Raw genomic sequence first — 22,953 nt, forward strand, 5'->3', positions numbered from 1 at the left:
TTGGGTATAAGCTTCTCACAAACCAGAGCTTCTCACAACAAACATGCTATCATGGAGCGGCATCAACATGTCGTGGTGAAATTTTTGTCCCATTTGGGGCAGGTTCGGGTATAAGCTTCTCACAACAAGCATGATGGTTTCGATAGGGAACGTACCACCTTTGGTGACGGGACGATATCTGTTGCCTCTTATTGCTTTCAAAAAATTTCTAGTATCAACATAGAACAACAGGAGTGTTGTGTTCAATCTTGGAATTTTTCGGGGTTCGTTTGGCCTTTTTTATACATTAACTGGGTTTTCTAGGCATTTTATGTGCATAATTCAAATTTTAACTACAAGCACATGCTCCAATGCACTAAAGTTGGTTGAAAAATCACATGTGTGTCCTTGGGTGAATTTCTAGGTCCCATGCAAGAGATGGGAATGAAATTCAAACACCAAGGCACTGTTGATTGCCAGCAAAATGTTGAGATGCCTGGTTTTAAATTCTAGTAAATCCAAAACTCGTATGAAATTCATGAAACTTGGCATGCTATCATGGAGCGACATCAACATGCCATCATAAAAAATTTGTCCCATTCGGGGCAGGTTCGGGTATAAGCTTCTCACAAACGAGAGCTTCTCACAACAAGCATGATGGTTTCGATAGAAAACGTCCCACCTTTGGGGACGAAACAATATCATTGCCTCTTATTGCTTTCAAAAAATTTCTAGTGTCAACATAGAACAACAGGAGTGTTGTGTCAATTTTTGTGATTTTTCGGGGTTCGTTTGGACATTTTTATGCATTAACTGGGTTTTCTAGGCATTTTATGTGCATAATTCAAATTTGAACTACAAGAACATGCTCCAATGCACTGAGGTTGGTTGAAAAATCTAATTTGTGTCCTTGGGTGAATTTTTAGGTCCCATGCAAGAGATGGGAATGAAATTCAAACATCGGGGCACTATTGATTGCCGGCAAAACGTTGAGATGCCTAGTTTTTAAATTCTAGTAAATCCAAAACTCGTCTGAAATTCATGAAACTTGGCATGCTATCAGGGAGCGGCATCAACATGCTGTTTTAAAAAATTTGTCCCATTTGGGGCAGGTTCGGGTATATGATTCTCACAAACCAGAGCTTCTCACAACAAGCATGATGGTTTCGGTAGGGAACGTCCCACCTTTGGGGACAAACGATATCCATTGCCTCTTCTTGCTTTCAAATTTTTTCTCGTGTCAACATAGAACAATAGGAGTGTTGTGTCAATTTTTGGGATTTTTCGGGGTTCGTTTGGACATTTTTATGCATTAACTGAGTTTTCAATGCATTTATGTGCATAATTCAAATTTGAACTACATGCACATGCTCTGGTGCATATAAATTGGTTGAAAAATCAAATCTGTGTCCTTGGGTGCATGCTTAGGTCCCATGCAAGAAATGAGAATGAATTTCAAACACCAGGGCACCGTTGATTGCCGGCAAAACATCGAGATGCCTCGTTTTTAAATTCTAGTAAATCCAAAACTCGTCTGAAATTCATGAAACTTGGCATGCTTTCATGGTGCGGCATCAACATGTTGTGGTAAAAAAATTGACCCGTTTGGGGCGGGTTTGGGTATATGCTTCTCATAAACCAGAGCTTCACACAACAAGCATCATGGTTTCGGTAGGGAACGTCCCACCTTTGGGGACGAAATGATATCCGCTGCCTCTTATTGCTTCCAAAAATTTTCTCGTGTCAACATAGAACAACAGGAGTGTTGTGTCAATTTTTGTGATTTTGGGGGGTTCTTTTGGACATTTTTATGCATTAATTGAGTTTTCAATGCATTTATGTGCATAATTCAGATTTGAACTACATGCACATGCTCCAGTGCATATAAATTGGTTGAAAAATCAAATTTGTGTCCTTGGGTGCATGCTTAGGTCCCATGCAAGAAATGGGAATGAATTTCAAACACCAGGGCACCGTTGATTGCCGACAAAATATTGAGATGCCAGGTTTTTAAATTCTAGAAAATCCAAAACTTGTCTGAAATTCATGAAACTTGGCATGCTATCATGGAATGGCACCCGGCATGATGTGGTATTTTTCGTGTCCATTTTGAGAGAAAGGTGCACTCGAATAATGACAGCCAACAAAGGCATTTTGAAAAAATAGCTGCCACTTTAATATCTCAAACGTTTGTATAATTCAAACCATGTGCATTCTGTTAACCATTCACGTGATGCCACATGTCTTGGTTTTAATGGTTGTAGGAGGTGCCATGCGGACAGCTGCTTGACCTTGACTGAATGGGAGGCATGCGAGCACAGTCTGATGCGCAGGCTGACCGAGAGGCGTGCAAGCTGTCCTCCAATGCGTAGGCTCACCGGGAAGCGTGTGAGCTGTACGCTGCGCGGGCTCACTGGGAAGCAAGCCCTTTGACTTCCATGGCCGCCCGCCTTCCTCTCCATTAATGGCGCCCGAGCCACTGTTTAATACGGGTGGCCTTACTGTTCGCCTCCCATTCCCCTCCCCCCCCCCCCCCCGCAGACCTCCACCGCCATGGTGTAGAATGATCATATGCCACTAGTCTTCAAGTTTGGTGAAGTCGACTCCGAGCCGGAGGAGATAGAAAATAAGGAGGAATGAGGCCTCATGGACATGGCCCAGAACGAGTTGGTCGCGGCGGTTGCTGCCCCCTCTCCCGTCCCAGCTCCCATCCCCGCGCCCGCACCAGCGACCATCCCTGTAGCATTGACGGGCTGGTCGCCGAGCACTATCGCAAAGCTGGAAGCCGCGGGCATCAGCGAGGTCTCCGCGGACCCGCGCAAGCTCGTGTACATGCCAACGCCAACGCTCGTGCCCGTGTGTGCCCCTCCACTCACCATGGCACTGGCCCCCATGCATTTGGCTGCACCCGTCGCGCCCGTGCGCGCCCCTCCACCCACCACGGCGCTAGTCCCCGTGCGTTTGGCTCCACTCGCCACGCTGTGCCCGTGCACTCCCCCCCCCTCAGCGGCATGGGACGCTGCCGTCGACCGCTACCTCTCAGCGGCCCCAGTTGCCATCCTCCCGCACCCCGCCCGTCGATCGTGCAACGACATGATGTTTGATTTACAAGTGAAGAACATTTTGTGCTGCCTTGAAGACTTCAACAATGGCGTCCCGAAGGACGACAACGACGGCGTGGCACGCCACCTCCGCCGCCACCGGAAATAGTTTTTTGGGGGTTTAATACTGTATCTTGAATTCTCAATCATATGAATATAAATTCGCAGTGTGACTGGATGAAAGATATGGTTTGAACAAACTTGCATTTTTCTCTCTTAATGTACAGACTTATCAAACAATTTTCTTCAAAAAAAATGTCAACGGTTTTTAAATATAAAACACTCATCGCAAACGTTTTAGTTAGAACACCCGTATGAAAACCGACAGCTTCCCCAGGAAGCCAAGGGAAATTGTGCCGAGCAGGATTTCTGCATCCCTTCAACGCAAACGGTTATTTTGCATGACCCGTGTGCAACCACGTACAAACAATTGGGTAAGATTTGCATATCTGTCATTTTGGGTATGTTGCCATTTCTCAAACTGGAAAGATTGACATTTGTTTATCTAGTAACATTGCCATTTGTCAACCTTGTAACACTACGATTTGTCAAAATTTACAGCTACAAATCACTAGCAGTATCTAATTTTTGCAACTAAAATCACTAGCACTGTTCATATGGACACCACTAGCAGGCGTGAGTTCATGGACGCATATGCAAATGTACCATTGATTACATATAACAAGTCATCAACCCACAACGACAACGAGGATACACGTTGGATTATAGATCATTTCCAACAAAAAATTCTAGTAAAGTTTTTCTCACACAACAAATAACAAAGCGATGAAATGAACTTCAGCTCAACCACTCGTCGGTGTTGGAAATGCTTGCTTTGAACCAGAAGTGATTCTCTGGGAAGGGCCAGCTACTGTCAATCTCGAGACCAACGCAAGACTGATCATCGAGGCTGAAGCGGCCTATGTCAGGACCCATATTGGGATGGTAGGGAAGCATAGTAATGTCCGAGGTATAGATATAGTTGCTTCTCATAAATGTAGTAATGTTGTGTCAACAGCAGCTGGATCGCCTTCCACCATCATTGGATAGTTTTGTCCAAGGAAGAGCGAGTTTCCTCCAAGACTTTCAATACTGAACCAGGGAGAAGGTGTTGGCGCTAGTAAACTAGTATCCATCCCGAATACCCTACAACGGATGTTGGATTAGGTCTGGAGAGTGCAACCATACGAGACAACACCTGCTTCCTTAGTAACATCAGCAGTACCCCGTATACAGAGAAGAAGAGGTGATCCATCGGAATAAGTTGCCAAGTGCCAGTAAGTATATGGGTCCTGCTACCTCTTAAGCATGCATTCGTTTTCCCTTGAAGAGGAAAGGGTGATGCAGCAAAGCAGCATAAGTATTTCCCTCAGTTTTTGAGAACCAAGGTATCAATCCAGTAGGAGACCACGCGCGAGTCACCTCATACCTACACAAACAAATAAGAACCTCATAACCAACGCGATAAAGGGGTTGTCAATCCCTTCACGGCCACTTGCAAGAGTGAGATCTGATAAAGATAATAATAATAAGATAAATATTTTTGGTATTTTTATGATATAAATTGAAAGTAAAGATTGCAAAATAAAATAGATTGGAAACTTGTATGATGGAAAATAGACCCGGGGGCCATAGGTTTCACTAGTGGCTTCTCTCAAGATAGCATAAGTATTACGGTGGGTGAAAAAATTAGTGTCGAACAATTGATAGAAAAGCGAATAATTATGAGAATATCTAGGTATGGTCATGTATATAGGCATCACGTCCGTGACAAGTAGACCGACTCCTGCATGCATCTACTACTATTACTCCACACATCGACCGCTATCCAGCATGCATCTAGAGTATTAAGTTCATAAGAACGGAGTAACGCATTAAGCAAGATGACATGATGTAGAGGGATAAACTCATGCAATATGATATAAACCCCATCTTTTTATCTTCGATGGCAACAATACAATACGTGTTGTTTCCCCTACTGTCACTGGGATCGAGCACCGCAAGATTGAACCCAAAGCTAAGCACTTCTCTCATTGCAAGAAAGATCAATCTAGTAGGCCAAACCAAACTGATAATTCGAAGAGACTTGCAAAGATAACCAATCATACATAAAAGAATTCAGTGAAGATTCAAATATTGTTCATAGATAATCTTGATCATAAACCCACAATTCATTGGATCTCGACAAACACACCGCAAAATAAGATTACATTGAATAGATCTCCAAGAGAATCGAGGAGAACTTTGTATTGAGATCCAAAGAGAAAGAAGAAGCCATCTAGCTAATAACTATGGACCCGAAGGTCTGAGGTAAACTACTCACACATCATCGGAGGGGCCATGGAGTTGATGTAGAGGCCCTCCGTGATCAATGCCCTCTCCGGCGGAGCTCCGGAGAAGGCCCCAAGATGGGATCTCTTGGGTACAGAAGGTTGCGGAGGTGGAATTAGGGTTTCGTGGTGCTCCTGGATGTTTTCAGGGTACGTAGGTATATATATAGGAGGAAGAAGTAGGTCGGTGGAGCCACGAGGGGCCCATGAGGGTGGAGGGCACACCCAGGGGGTAGACACGCCCCCTGCCTCGTGGCCTCCTCATTGGTTGCTTGACGTCCACTCCAAGTCCTCTGGATCACGTTTGTTCCAAAAATCACGCTCCCGAAGGTTTCATTCCGTTTGGACTCCGTTTGATATTCCTTTTCTGCGAAACACTGAAATAGGCAAAAAAACAGCAATTTGGGCTGGGCCTCCGGTTAATAGGTTAGTCCCAAAAATAATATAAAAGTGTATAAATAAGCCCATTAAACATCCAAAATAGAATATATATAATAGCATGGAACAATAAAAAATTATAGATACATTGGAGACGTATCAGCATCCCCAAGCTTAATTCCTGCTCGTCCTCGAGTAGGTAAATGATAAAACAGAATTTTTGATGTGGAATGCTTTCTAGAATATTCTTCAATGTATTTTTCTCTATTGTGGCATGAATGTTCAGATCTGAAAGATTCAAGATAAAAGTTTATTGTTGACATAAAAATAGTAATACTCCAAGTATGCTAATCAAGAAATTATGTCTTATCAAAATACCATAGCCAAAGAAAACTTATCCCTACAAAGTCATATAGTTTGGCCATGTTTCATTTTCGTCACACAAAATGCTCTCATCATGCACAACCCTGTTGACAAGCCAAGCAAGTGTTTCATACTTAGCCTTTTCAAACTCTTTCAACTTGTACGCAATATATGAGAGCAAGCCATGGACATAGCACTATGGGTGGAATAGAATATGATGATTGAGGTTGTGTGAGAAGACAAAAAGGGAGAAAGTCTCACATTGACGCGGCTAATCAATGGGCTATGGAGATGCCCACCGATTGATGTCAGTGCAAGGAGTAGGGATTGCCATGCAATGGATGCACTAGAGCTATAAATATATGAAAGCTCATCAAAGAAACTAAGTGGGTGTGCATCCAACTCACTTGCTCATGAAGACCTAGGGCATTTGAGGAAGCCCATCATTGGAATATACAAGCCAAGTTCTATAATGAAAAATTCCCACTAGTTTATGAAAGTGACAGCATAGGAGACTCTCTATCATGAAGATCATGGTGCTACTTTGAAGCAGAAGTGTGGAAAAGGATAGTAACATTGTCCCTTCTCTCTTTTTCTCTCTCTTTTTTTATTTGGGCCTTCTTTCTTTTTTTGGCATGTTTTCTCCTTTTTTATTATTTTTCGTCCGGAGTCTCATCCCGACTTGTGGGGGAATCATAGTCTCCATCATCCTTTCCTCACTGGCACAATGCTCTAATAATGATGATCATCACACTTCTTTTTACTTACAACTCAAGAATTACAACTCAATACTTAGAACAAAATATGACTCTATGTGAATGCCTCCGGCGGTGTACCGGATATGCAATGAATCAACAGTGACATGTATGAAAAATTATAAACGGTGGCTTTGCCACAAATACGATGTCAACTACATGATCATGCATGGCAATATGACAATGATGATGCGTGTCATAATAAATGGAACGGTGGAAAGTTGCATGGCAATATATCTCAGAGTGGTTATGGAAATGCAATAATAGGTAGGTATGGTGGCTGTTTTGGGGAAGATATAAGGAGGCTTATGTGTGATAGAGCATATCACATCACGGGGTTTGGATGCACCATGAAGTTTGCACCAACTCTCAAGGTGAGAAAGGGAAATGCACGGTACCGAAGAGGCTAGCAATGATGGAAGGCTGAGAGTGCATATAATCCATGGACTCAACATTAGTCATAAAGAACTCACATACTTATTGCAAAAATGTACAAGTCATCAAAACCAAGCACTACGCGCATCGCTCGTCCCCGACCGCCACTCATAAGGAAAGCAATCAAAGAACACCCCATGCTTCAAATTTGTCACATAACATTTACCATACGTGCATGCTACGGGACTTGCCAACTTCAACACAAGTATTCATCAATTTCACAATTACCCAACTAGCACACCTCTAATATTACCACCTTTATATCTTAAAACAATCTATCAAGCGTCCAACTTCTCTTAGCATTTAAATTTTATAACCAAAGTGAATTACCATGCTGTTATAAAGGACTCTCAAAATGATATAAGTTAATCTTGAGAGATCAATTATTTCTATAAAATAGAACCACCGCCGTGCTCTAAAAGATATAAGCGAAGCACTAGAGCAAAAATTATCCAACTCAAAAGATATAAGTGAAGCACATAGAGTATTCTAATAAATTCCAATTCATGTGTGTCTCTCCCAAAAGGTGTGTACAACAAGAATGATTGTGGTAAACTAAAAAGCAAATACTCAAATCATACAAGACGCTCCAAGCAAAACACATATCATGTGGTGAATAAAAATATAGCTCCAAGTAAAGTTACCGATGGACGAAGACGAAAGAGGGGATGCCTTCCGGGGCATCCCCAAGCTTAGGCTTTTGGTTGTCCTTGGATTTTACCTTGGGGTGCCTTGGGCATACCCAAGCTTAGCCTCTTGCCACTCCTTGTTCCATAATCCATCAAATCTTTACCCAATACTTGAAAACTTCACAACACAAAACTTAAAAGAAAATCTTCGTGAGCTCCGTTAGTAAAAGCAAACAAACCACCACTTCAAGGTACTGTAATTAACTCATTCTTTATTTATATTGGTGTTAAACCTACTGTATTCCAACTTTTCTATGGTTCACAAACTCTATTACTAGCCATAGATTCATCAAAATAAGCAAACAACACACGAAAAACAGAATCTGTCAAAAACAGAACAGTCTGTAGTAATCTGTAGGTTTAGAATACTTATGGAACCCCAAAAATTCTAAAATAAATTTATGGACGTGAGTAATTTATCTATTAATCATCTGCAAAAATAATTAACTAAATAGCACTCTCCAGTAAAAAATGGCAGCAATTCTCGTGAGTGCTAAAGTTTCTGTTTTTTACAGCAAGATCAAAAAGACTTCCCCCAAGTCTTCCCAACGGTTCTACTTGGCACAAACACTAATTAAACACAAAAAACACAACCAAAACAAAGGATAGATAATTTTTTTATTACTAATTAGGAACAAAAATCAAGGAATAAAAATAAAATTGGGTTGCCTCCCAACAAGCGCTATCGTTTAACGCCCCTAGCTAGGCATAAAAGCGAGGATAGATCTAGGTATTACCATCTTTGGTAGGCAATTCTTCAATAAGACACCTATAACTCCTAGGAGTTTCTTTCCTTTTATTAATTATCAAACTCCTAGGCACGAAATCGATAAAATCATTTGTAGAAAAAGGTTCCTTAAGGATAGTGAGAAAGTTGGGTGAACACTTATGGATTTGAGGTCTGCATTTCCCGTACTAGAAGTTTCACCCTTATTTTTAGGAACATACATCAATTTGGCAATCTTAGCATTAGAAGGAGTGTTTTTCACGGAAGAAAAGGAAGACCCTAGGTTGGTAATAATATCCTCAATTGTATCAATTCTAGTGGAATCTTGATCTATTTTTTCATTAACCATAGGTTCCTTTTCTTTAAAAAATTTAAGAGCAACTCCTACCTTAGATCCATATTGGGTAATTTGGTTATGGATCTTTCTATCCAAATTTTCAATCAACTCTACGGTGGCAACTTTATTTTCAACAATTTCAAGCCATTGCATCACGTGTTCCAAAGTTAAAATAGTTCCATTAACCAAAAGAGGTGGTGGGCCAAACAAATCTATCATAGCATTATAAGAATCAAAAGTATGGCTACCCAAGAAATTTCCTTAGGTAATGGTATCAAGAATATATCTATTCCAAGGAGTGATGCCTACATAAAAATTGCAAAGAAGAACGGAAGTAGATTGCTTCCTAGTAGATCTATTTTGCGCATTGCAAATTCTGTACCAAGCATCTTTTAGATTTTCTCCCTCCCTCTGTTTAAAATTAAGAACTTCATTCTCGGGAGAAAAAGGAGTAGATAAAGGACTAGCCATAACGACGAAGCAAGCGAAAAAGAGGCAAACGGAAAAGAGGGCGAATAAAACGGCAAGGGTGGAGTGGGGGAGAGAAAAACGGGAGGCAAATGGCAAATAATGTAATGCGAAGGATAAGAGTTGTGATGGGTACTTGGTATGTCTTGACTTGCCGTAGATCTCCCCGGCAATGGTGCCAGAAATCCTTCTTGCTACCTCTTGAGCATGCGTTGGTTTTCCCTTGAAGAGGAAAGGGTGATGCAGCAAAGCAGCGTAAGTATTTCCCTTAGTTTTTGAGAACCAAGGTATCAATCCAGTAGGAGACCACGCGCGAGTCACCTCGTACCTACACAAACAAATAAGAACCTCGCAACCAACGCGATAAAGGGGTTGTCAATCCCTTCACGGCCACTTGCAAGAGTGAGATCTGATAGAGATAATAAGATAAATATTTTTGGTATTTTTATGATATAAATTGAAAGTAAAGATTGCAAAATAAAATAGATTGGAAACTTGTATGATGGAAAATAGACCCGGGGGCCATAGGTTTCACTAGTGGCTTCTCTCAAGATAGCATAAGTATTACGGTGGGTGAACAAATTACTGTTGAGCAATTGATAGAAAAGCAAATGATTATGAGAATATCTAGGTATGATCATGTATATAGGCATCACGTCCGTGACAAGTAGACCGACTCCTGCCTGCATCTACTACTATTACTCCACACATCGACCGATATCCAGCATGCATCTACAGTATTAAGTTCATAAGAACGGAGTACCGCTTTAAGCAAGATGACATGATGTAGAGGGACAAACTCATGCAATATGATATAAACCCCATCTTTTTATCCTCGATGGCAACAATACAATACATGTCGTTTCCCCTACTATCACTGGGATCGAGCACCGCAAGATTGAACCCAAAGCTAAGCACTTCTCCCATTGCAAGAAAGATCAATCTAGTAGGCCAAACCAAACTGATAATTCGAAGAGACTTGCAAAGATAACCAATCATACATAAAAGAATTCAGAGAAGATTCAAATATTGTTCATAGATAATCTTGATCATAAATCCACAATTCATCGGATCTCGACAAACACATCGCAAAAGAAGATTACATCGAATAGATCTCCAAGAGAATCGGGGAGAACTTTGTATTGAAACTACTCACACATCATCGGAGGGGCCATGGAGTTGATGTAGAGGCCCTCCGTGATCAATGCCCCACCCCCCGATGGAGCTCGAAAAAGGCCCCAAGATGGGATCTCTTGGGTACAGAAGGTTGCGGCGGTGGAAATAGGGTTTTGTGGTGCTCCTAGATGTTTTCAGGGTACGTAGGTATATATAGGAGGAAGAAGTAGGTCGGTGGAGCCACGAGGGGCCCACGAGGGTGGAGGGCGCGCCCAGGGGGTAGGCGCGCCCTCCTGCCTCGTGGCCTCCTCGTTGGTTGCTTGACGTCCACTCCAAGTCCTCTGGATCACGTTTGTTCCAAAAATCACGCTCCCGAAGGTTTCATTCCGTTTGGACTCCGTTTGATATTCCTTTTCTGCGAAACACTGAAATAGGCAAAAAAACAACAATTTGGGCTGGGCCTTTGGTTAATAGGTTAGTCCCAAAAATAATATAAAAGTGTATAAATAAGCCCATTAAACATCCAAAACAGAATATATAATAGCATGGAACAATCAAAAATTATAGATACGTTGGAGACGTATCAGGTCCTGCTCGTCCTCATGCTCGTGAATAAAATTTTCAAGTATAGGTGGTGGAATGTTCACATGACCTTGGAAACAAAAGAAAGTTAATTAGTAAAGGGAAACTAGCTAACCCGCATGCATGTGGATGAAACAATTATAATTACGGTGGAAGACAAACGTACCGGAATCATGAGGATTCCATGCAAAAATAGTGCCACGAGTGGTGGCAGCAAACACAAGACCCGCATATTGAATTGCATCACAGTAATCATCCGTGTATAGAAACTGATTTTTGAGCAATATCCATCGAGTCAAACCATGAAGGACGACAACAAGCTTGTCGAAGATAGCGACAACATAAGCATTCCTATAACCCCAAGAGCGGTTGGGAACTCGACAAATTGCTATCTTCCGTAGAGGACAGTCAGCATGATCGTATTTGAACTCACGTAGAATACCGGTGTACTCAACCTCTGGGCAGTCGTCTGAGATTTTTCGAAGTGGAACCCGGTGACGAGTGTACACATTCACAAGTTCCCACTAGCAGTTGTACCCAATATAAACAACCCAATCTCCATTTGCGCATGCCCAAGCCTTGCCCTCAAGTGATGGCATCTTAACATCATATGTATCATTATCAAGCGGCATCAACTTACACAAGGCGAGGCTTCCCTCGTCCCCGCGCCAGTCAGCACGGTCACGGCAAAGAATATAGGGGAGATCAAACCGCTCCTGGACCCTTGGGTTCCTTGTAATGATGTTATTAGTTGAGTCAAGAATGGTCTTGAACGAACCTGCCATGCTAGCCGAGGTGATGATGTCGCACCGATCAATGAGTTCCTCCACCGCGTCATCATTCAGATCGGGGAAAGAATAACAGGGTCGTTTCCGGCTTGTTCCCTCCATGGAGAAGACATTCAAACAATGGCAGAAGGAAGGATGAAGGCAAATGGAGAAGGGAGGAAGAGCTAGTGTGCGACAGCAGTTCCAAATCGAGAGGGAAAGGCAAATAGTCCATGGACGGTTGCCACGGTACATGAAGAGGCGCCTGGGGAGCGTACGGTTGCCACATAGGTCACACACTAACGACAAGGGCCGAGTGAACCGCATGCAATCCCATCGCACAACACACACGTCTTGTTAAGTTGAACCATTTATGTTCTCTTGTGTCAACGCAAACAGTTCATTCGAGTGAACCGCATGCCGTATATCGCACACACCTTGATCTAGCTGACCATTTCTTTTGTGTTTCCTAATCACAAACAGTTCATCCGAGTGAACCGTATGCTGTATATTGCACACACCTTCATCTGGCTGCCCGTTTCTTTGGTGTTGCCTAATCACAAACAGTTCATCCGAGTGAACCGTGTGTTGTGTATCGCACATGCCTTCATCTGGCTATTTTGTTCCTCCTCATCGCAAATAGTTGATTGAACTGAACCGTATGCCCTTCATTGCACACGCAACTAAAATCTGAATTGTGTTTGATGCATCCTCCATCGCAAACGTTTTCACATTTTTTGATGGTTTTCATACACCACCATTTGTGATTATTGCATCGCACACAGTTTCTCGAAGGGTCTCTGATCGTAGTGTCGCGTTAGCAGCATCCTGCAGTAGTGTCCGTTTGGTATTCCTTTTCTGCAAAACTCAAAAACAAGGAAAAAATAGGAGCTGGCACTGGGCTCTAGGTTAATAGGTTAGTCCCAAAAATAATATAAAATAGCATATTAATGCATATAAAACATCCAAAACAGATAATATAATAGCATGGAACAATCAAAAATTATAGATACGTTGGATACGTATCAGTCACGCAGCTGCCGACAAGAAGGATGCCCCGGAGAAACGCATCGAAGAGGTGCGCGAGGAATTCAGTGAGAAGCTCGTTGGTAAGTCCTCCTTCATCCAAATGAGATCCATATGTTGCCAAATTTTTCTCAACCATTTGAAATTGTTTTTATTGACACAGAGCATTGTTATAACAAGGAACTGGAGCTGGAGAGGCTTGAGAGGGATTTGGACCCTTCGAGGTCCCTTGTCGCCAACAAGGCAACCCTCGCTATCCTCTGGTTGGAAGACCGTTTGGAGAACGCGTTGGGCTATATCACTCGGACCTGAGGTGCCTTGGGTCAGCTCGACAAGGAATTGCAGCCAGGCGAAGAGACTCAGATGGATCTGGAGTCGATGATGATGAGGCTGAGCAAAGTCCCCGCTGAAAGCTTTGAAGAAGTCTACCGCTCGAAGTGGACCTGATGTGGCGCTATCACTCGTCCGTGTTCATTGCAAGAACGTGGACGAAGAGAAGTTGAAGAACCTCCGAGTGGTGAACAAGAAGAACCTCAAGTTTGAGGATTTCATGGAGACCTTCGCTGAAGCCGCCACTCGCATCGCTGACGGGATCGACCAAGAGACCTTCATCGACCCGGCTAGCCCTCCGCCTGAGGCTTAAAAACATTTGATTGAATTTGCCACGGAATGCTGGGTGGTTGATGTAATGAAATATTCTGCCAAGCCTTGGGCTCGTTTCATCTCGGAGACATTTGGATGGACCGAATCTTTGGTTTGGAACCTTTTGCGCTTCTATTTGCTTCTGGTGTTTTGTTTGACTTTTAGGCGAAAGCTAGTTCACATCCAAGCCCCCGAGTGTGGAGCACATCCCACTCGGATTGTTTCTGAACTTAGGCAAAAGCTGCTTTGCAGCTAAGCCCCCGAGTGTGGAGCGGGTCCTCGCTCAGATTGTTTTTGAACTTAGGCCAAAGCTGGTTCGTAGCTAAGCCCTGTTACTTCTTAAGCTTGCGTTGGTTTTTCCCTTGAAGACGAAAGGGTGATGCAGCAAAGTAAAGATAAGTATTTCCCTTAGTTTGAGAACCAAGGTATCAATCCAGTAGGAGAACACGCACAAATCACCGAATACCTGCACAAACAAACCACAACTTGCACCCAACGCGATAAAGGGGTTGTCAATCCCTTCACGGTTATTTTCAAAAGTGAGATCTAATAGAGATAGATAAACGGTAAAGTAAATATTTTTGGTTTATAGATTGGAAAGTAAAAGATTGCAAAATAGTAAATCAGAAACTAATATGATGGAAAATAGTAGATTGGAAACTTATATGATGGAATATAGACCTGGGGGCCATAGGTTTCACTAGAGGCTTCTCTCATGATAGCAAATAATACGGTGGGTGAACAAATTACTACCGAGCAATTGATAGAAAAGCGCAAAGTCATGACGATATCTAAGGCAATGATCATGAATATAAGCATCACATCCGTGTCAAGTAGACCGAAACAATTCTGCATCTACTACTATTACTCCACACATCGACCGAGTCATGCCTGCATCTAGAGTATTAAGTTCATGAAGTACAGAGTAACGTATTAAGTAAGATGACATGATGTAGAGGAATTAACTCAAGCAATATGATGGTAACCCCATCTTTTTATCCTTGATGGCAACAATACAATATGTGCCTTGCTGCCCCTACTGTCACTGGGGAAGGACACCGCAAGATTGAACCCAAAGATAAGCACTTCTCCCATTGCAAGAAAAGCCAATCTAGTTGGCCAAACCAAATCGATAGTTCAAAGAGAATTGCAAAGGTATCAAATCATGCATAAAAGAATCCAGAGGAGATTGAAATAATATTCATAGATAAGCTGATCATAAATCCACAATTCATTGGATCTCGGCAAACACACCGCAAAAAAGTATTACATCGAATAGATCTCCAAGAACATCGAGGAGAACATGGTATTGAGAATCAAAGAGAGGGAAGAAGCCATCTAGCTACTACCTATGGACCCGTAGGTCTGAGGTAAACTACTCACGCTTCATCAGAAGGGCAATAGAGTTGATGTAGAAGTCCTCCGTGATCGAATCCCCCTCCGGCAGGGTGCTGGAAAAGGTCCCTAGATGGGATCTCACGGGTACAGAAGGTTGTGGCAGTAGAGAAGTATTTTCGTGGATGCCTCTGGTGGTTTGGGGATATATGGGAATGTATAGACGAAAGAATTAGGTCAGGAGGTGCACGAGGGGCCCACAACGGTGGGGGGACGCCCTCCATCCTTGTGGTCGCCTCGTGGCTCCTCCGACTTCACCTCCAAGTCTCCTGGTTGTCTTCTGGTCCAAGATAAATCATCGCAAAGGTTTTATTCCGTTTGGACTCCGGTTGGCATCCCTTTTCCGTGGAACTCAAAAACAGGGAAAAAACAGGAACTGGCACGGGCTCTAGGTTAATAGGTTAGTCCCAAAAATAATATAAAATAGCATATTAATGCATATAAAACATTCAAATCAGATAATATAATAGCATGGAACAATAAAAAATTATAGATACATTGGAGAAGTATCAAGCATCCCCAAGCTTAATTCCTGCTCGTCCTCGAGTAGGTAAATGATAAAAAACAGAATTTCTGATGTGGAATGCTACCTAACATATTTATCCATGTAATTTTCTTTATTGTGGCATGAATGTTCAGATACGTAAGATTCAAAATAAAAGTTTAATATTGACATAAATAATACTTCAAGCATACTAACAAGGTAACTATGTCTTCTCAAAATAACTTGGCCAAAGAAAGCTTATCCCTACAAAATCATATAGTCTGGCTATGCTCCATCTTCAGCACAGAAAATACTAAAATCATGCACAACCCCGATGACAAGCCAAGCAATTGTTTCATACTTTTGATGTTCTCAAACATTTTCAACTTTCACGCAATACATGAGCGTGAGCCATGGACATAACACTATAGGTGGAATAGAGTGGTGGTTGTGGAGAGGACAAAAAGGAGGAAGATGGTCTCACATCAACTAGGCGTATCAATGGGCTATGGAGATGCCCATCAATAGATATCAATGTGAGTGAGTAGGGATTGCCATGCAACGGATGCACTAGAGCTATAAATATATGAAAGCTCATCAAAGAAACTAAGTGGGTGTGCATCTAACTCGCTTGCTCACGAAGACCTAGGGCATTTGAGGAAGCCCATCGTTGGAATATACAAGCCAAGTTCTATAATGAAAAATTCCCACTAGTATATGAAAGTGACAACATAGGAGACTCTCTATCATGAAGATCATGGTGCTACTTTGAAGCACAAGTGTGGAAAAAGGATAGTAACATTGCCCCTTCCCTCTTTTTCTCTCATTTTTTATTATCCTTTCTCTTTTTTTGGAGACTCTTTTATCTCTTTTTTTGGAGACTCTTTTATCTCTTTTTTTGGAGACTCTTTTGGCCTCTTTGTTTTCCTCACATGGGACAATGTTCTAATAATGAAGATCACCACAGTTTTATTTACTTACAACTCAAAAATTACAATTCGATACTAGAACAAAATATGACTCTATATGAATGCCTCCGGTGGTGTACCGGGATGTACAATGACTCAAGAGCGACATGTATAAAAAATGATGAAAGGTGGCTTTGCCACAAATACGATGTCAACTACATGATCATGCAAAGCAATATGACAATGACGAAGCGTGTCATAATAAAGGGAACGGTGGAAAGTTGCATGGCTATATATCTCGAAATGGCTATGGAAATGCCATAATAGGTAGGTATGGTGGCTATTTTGAGGAAGGTATATGGTGTGTTTATGGTTCCGGCGAAATTTGCACGGCACTAGAGAAGCTAGCAATGGTGGAAGGGTGAGAGTGCGTATAATCCATGGACTCAACATTAGTCATAAATAACTCACATACTAATTGCAAAAATCTATTAGTCATCGAAACAAATTACTGCGTGCATGCTTCTAGGGGGATAGATTGATAGGAAAAGACCATCGCTCGTCCCCGACCACCACTCATAAGGAAGACAATCAAAAAATATCTCATGCTCCAACTTCGTTACATAACGGTTCACCATATGTGCATGCTACGGGACTCAAACCTTAACACAAGTATTTCTCAAATTCACAATTACTAACTAGCATGACTCTAATATCACCATCTCTATATCTCAAAACAATCATAAGGAATCAAACTTCTCATAGTATTGAATGAACTTTATATGAAAGTTTTTATTATATCCCTCTTATATGCCTATCATATTAGGACTAAATTTATAACCAAAACAAATTACCATGTTGTTTAAAGACTCTCAAAATAATATAAGTGAAGCATGAAAGTTCAATAATTTCTATAAAATAAAACCACCACCGTGATCTAAAAAGATATAAGTGAAGCACTAGAGCAAAATTGCCTAGCTTAAAAGATATAAGTGAAGCACTAGAGCAAAATTGCCTAGCTCAAAAGATATAAGTGAAGCACATATAGTATTCTAATGAATCACGATTCATGTGTGTCCCTATCAAAAGGTGTGTACAGCAAGGATGATTGTGGCAAACTAAAAAGCAAAGACTCAAATCATACAAGACGCTCCAAACAAAAGACATAGCATGTGGTGGATAAAAAATATAGCCTCAAGTAAAGTTACTGATAGACAAAGACGAAAGAGGGGATGCCTTCCGGGGCATCCCCAAGCTTAGGCTCTTGGTTGTCCTTGAATATTACCTTGGGATGCCTTGGGCATCCCCAATATTAGGCTCTTGCCACTCCTTATTCCATAGTCCATCAAATCCTTACCCAAAACTTGAAAACTTCACAGCACAAAACTCAACAGAAAATGTCATAAGCTCCGTTAGTATAAGAAAATAATTCAACACTTTTGTTACTGTTGTGAACTCATTATTTATTTATATTGGTGTAATATCTACTGTATTCCAACTTTTCCATGGTTCATACCCCCCGATAGTACCCATAGATTCATCAAAATAAGCAAATAACACATAGAAAACAGAATGTGTCAAAAACAGAACAGTCTGTAGCAATCTATAACTCTCGAATATTTCTGTAACTCCAAAAAAGTTGGCATGTCTTGACTTGGTGTGGATCTCCCCGGCAACGGCGCCAGAAACTCTTCCTGCTACTTCTTGAGCTTGCGTTGGTTTTTCCCTTGAAGAGGAAAGGGTGATGCAGCAAAGTAGAGATAAGTATTTCCCTCAGTTTGAGAACCAAGGTATCAATCCAGTAGGAGACCACACACAAATCACCGAATACCTGCACAAACAAACAAACAATTTGCACCCAACGTGATAAAGGGGTTGTCAATCCCTTCACGGTTATTTGCAAAAATGAGATCTGATAGAGATAGATAAACATTAAAGTACATATTTTTGGTTTATAGATCGGAAAGTAAAAGATTGCAAAATACTAAATCGGAAACTAATATGATGGAAAATAGTAGATTGGAAACTTATATGATGGAAAAGAGACCCAAGGGCCATAGGTTTCACTACAGGATTCTCTCATGATAGCAAATAATACGGTGGGTGAACTAATTATTGTCGAGCAACTGATAGAAAAGCGCAAAGTTATGACGATATATAAGGCAATGATCATGAATATAGGTATCACGTCCATGTCAAGTAGACCGAAACAATTCTAGATCTACTACTATTACTCCACACATCGAATGACTCCTGCTTGCATCTAGAGTATTAAGTTCATGAAGAACAGAGTAACGCATTAAGTAAGATGACATGATGTAGAGGAATTAACTCAAGCAATATGATGAAAACCCCATCTTTTTATCCTCGGTGGAAACAATACAATACGTGCCTTGATGCCCCTACTGTCACAGGGAAAGGACACCGCAAGATTGAACCCAAAGCTAAGCACTTCTCCCATTGCAAGAAAAACCAATCTAGTTGGCCAAACCAAACCGATAGTTCAAAGATAATTACAAAGATATCAAATCATGTATAAAAGAATTCAGAGGAGATTCAAATAATATTCATAGATAAGCTGATCATAAATCCACAATTCATCGGATCTCGGCAAGCACATCGCAAAAAAGTATTACATCGAATAGATCTCCAAGAACATCGAGGAGAACATGGTATTGAGAATCAAAGAGAGAGAAGAATCCATCTAGCTACTAGCTATGGACCCGTAGTGTAGCGCCCCGAGACCGATGTGCCAGGTGTCCTCCAGTTATTCGTTGTTGTTGCCTTGTCATTGCTTGTGTGTCATGCATTGCATATCATGTCATCATGTCATAAATCTTCTGCATCTCAACTAAATAATTTGTGTGGATCTTCGATCCATTTAAATCGAGGGAAGAGTGACTTCTCTTTATAACATTATCCTCCTAATATTTAGGGAGTTATTATAAATATTCCATTAATTTGGAATCATCATAACACACGTGCAAAATAATTCTCATGTCTATTCCTCTTCGAGTTTGACCTTCAAACCTTGCCAATATCTCTCATCTCTTTTATCGAGGCTCCTCCTAAATTCTCAACATTTATGGACCTTCCTTTTACCGAGTCTTAGTTCAAACCTTTTGTTTAAATTCAAATGAGTTTGGATTTAAACTTTGCAATCTTGGCCTTTTTCTATTTTCTCGGAACAAGCACATTTTTGTGAGCCCGGGAAGTTTATCCACGTGTCCAACTCCTTCCCCTATCCTCCCTTTCTTTTCTTTCTTATCCATGTGCTGTTTTTTTTTCTTGAGAAGAGAGTGTAGAGAGGAGAGAACGCAGCCCACCAAATTGGCCTAAGGCCCAGCCACCGGTCTCCCTAGGCGCGGCCCTCCCTCTCCACTAGGCCCATCTCTCCCTGCTGCCCACCTGGGCCTCACAAACTCCAGCTAAGGCCCGAGCGAACCCTAGACTATCTCCCTCTCGTTCCCGTGACCGATCCCTATCTCTCCCCTCTCGTTCCCGTGGCCGCCACCACCACGTCCTCGAGGCCATCTCTCGCTCTCTCCCCGATCCCTACTCCCTCCTCTCGCTTCCTCCCTCACCTTCTCAGCGTGACCAAGGGGGGATCCCAATCCCCATGGCCATGCAGCCTCGCGCGCCCAGGACCCCGAGTAGGAGCGATGTCCTTGTCTCCTCGCTCGCGTCTCCTCCGGTCCCATGGCGATGCTGTCCGGCCACAGCCACCTGCGTGCCCGACGCCGCCCCGCCTCCAAGTTCGCCGCCGCCTCGCTGTCGCCATGGCCCGAAGCCATGCCTCGGTTGCTTCTTGTACCGCACCCACCGGCCTCTCCTTCCTCCTGCGCGGTTCCCCCTGCCGCCTTGCCGCCGTCAAGCTGCGCCGCAGCGCCGACCTCGCTCTGCCCTTGTAGTTGCTGCTTCACCACCACGCGCCCACGTTGACTCGGGTGAGTCCAGCACCATGACTCGATGCTGCTCTGGCCGCACCCGCCTCGGGCCTTCAACCACGACGCTCGACATGGCCCTCCTCGCACTGCTGCTCCTTGGTTTCGTCCTCTGTCACGACCATCTCCTCCCCCAACGCCCTTGCGGAGGCTGTGGCTGCAGAACCACCACGACACCATCTCCGAAGCCCAAGTCCGAGGACTAACGCGCTCGGGTAACTCTTCAAGTACATCTTCATCAAGATCGATGCTTGGACAGGCACCGTTTGCGTGGATTACGTCAAGTACCACGACGACCATCGAGACCGCCAAGTTCTACTACCGATGAACGCTTTGGAATCGCCAAGTCAAACTACAACGCGAAGACCATGTACAACTACTGATCTTGTGGATGTCACCAAGTACCCCATCGGCAAGACCGACGCCCGAACAATCACACCAGCTCTGTGGATTTCACCAAGACCCTCGACGACCTACTCCGTGAACGTGTACCACTACGCCGCCCTAACGTCTACAGAACATGTACCACGACCATCATTGAAGACCCCGTGGACGTCAAGTTCCATGTCGTGACCCCGAACATCTACGGACATGAACCATTACTTCCCTCGGCATCCCGAGAATGTCTACTTCCCCTACACCGCATCATACTCGAACCCCTCCGATAACGCACGCTTCGAAGGTATAACCTCGAGACGACGTCCATGAATGAATGCTTGCGATGTTTGAGAGGCTCGTGTTGCGCCGTGTCCAAATTGTCACTCGTTTCCTTGTCGCCAACTCGTGGGACACCCGGAATCCGGGAGCGCCCCACCATCTTTTGCACGCTTCCGCACACTTCTCCTTTGCATCGGTATCTCAATCGAGTTACCGAAACCGGAACATTGCCGTGGCACCGTTTCATTATCGTCGCCGTGGCACCCCTTTTGTTTCCGCCACGATGACAAAAATGCTTCTTAATGCTCTTATCAAGTCTTAATAAAAAATTGCATAAAACTTGTTCATGTCATCCGCATCATGATAACAATAATTAAAATGTTTAAATTGTTGTTGCAATAAATTACTAATGCATAGGGGGATTTACCGCATTCGTTGTTTGTTATATCCGGCCCCATTTAAGTTGCTTAGAGTGTGTAGTTTACTTTTGCTCCACCTCTTGCCATGCTAACCAACATTTAATATTGTTGAGTACCTAAATGAGAGAGAACTAAATAACTTGAATGTGGTGTTCCGTCACTATGCAACTCGTTGCATATTGATCTCCACTTAATTTGTAAAATTGCTTGTGCACTTTGCCATGCCATGCCTCATTAAACCGGACATGCGTCATACTTGGTTGTGCATCATGCCATGTTTATGTGGTGGTTGTTTACTATGTTGTTTGCTTCTTTCCGGTGTTGTTTCTTCGGGTTGGTTCCGAGAACGTCGCGTTTGTGAGGACCCGTTCGACTACGTCCATTTGCCTTCTTCATGGACTCGTTCTTCTTCCTTGCGGGATCTCAAGCAAGATGACCATAACCTCGAAATCACTTCTATCTTTGCTTGCTAGTTGCTCGCTCTTTTGCTATGCCTATGCTGCGATACCTACCACTTGCTTATCATGCCTCCCATATTGTTAAACCAAGCCTCTAACCCACCTTATCCTAGCAAACCGTTGTTTGGCTATGTTACCGCTTTGCTCAGCCCCTCTTATAGCGTTGTTAGTTGCAGGTGAAGATTGAAGTTTGTTCCTTGTTGAAACATGGAGATGTTGTTCCTTGTTGGAACATGATATTTGTTGGGATATCACAATATATCTTATTTTAATTAATGCATCTATATACTTGGTAAAGGGTGGAAGGCTCGGCCTTATGCCTGGTGTTTTGTTCCACTCTTGTCGCCCTAGTTTTCGTCATATCGGTGTTATGTTCCCGAATTTTGCGTTCCTTACGCAGTTGGGCTATAATGGGAACCCCTTGACAGTTCACCTTGAATAAAACTCCTCCAGCAATGTCCAACCTTGGTTTTACCATTTGCACTAACAACCTACCACCTTCCCTTGGGTTCTGCAGACTCAAGGGTCATCTTTATTCTACCCCCCCCCCCGGGCCAGTGCTCCTCTGAGTGTTGGTCCGACCGAGCAGACTGCGGGGCCACCTCGGGGCAACTTGAGGTTTGGTTTTACTCGTAGGATGTCTCATCTGAGTGTGCCCTGAGAACGAGATATGTGCAGCTCCTATCGGGATTTGTCGGCACATTCGGGCGGTGTTGCTGGATTTGTTTTAACTTGTCGAAGTGTCTTGTAGAACCGGGATACCGAATCTGATCGGAATGTCTCGGGAGATGGTATATCCTTCGTTGACCGTGAGAGCTTGTCATGGGCTAAGTTGGGACACCCCTGCAGGGATTTGAACTTTCGAAAGCCGTGCCCGCGGTTATGGGCAGATGGGAATTTGTTAATGTCCGGTTGTAGAAAACCTGAAGTTGACCTTAATTAAAATGCATCAACCGCGTGTGTAACCGTGATGGTCTCTTTCCGGCGGAGTCC

Source organism: Triticum urartu, chromosome 4A (assembly GCF_056163025.1).
Source record: "Triticum urartu cultivar PI428250 chromosome 4A, HENAU_Tu73, whole genome shotgun sequence".
In the NCBI taxonomy this organism is placed as follows: domain Eukaryota; kingdom Viridiplantae; phylum Streptophyta; class Magnoliopsida; order Poales; family Poaceae; genus Triticum; species Triticum urartu.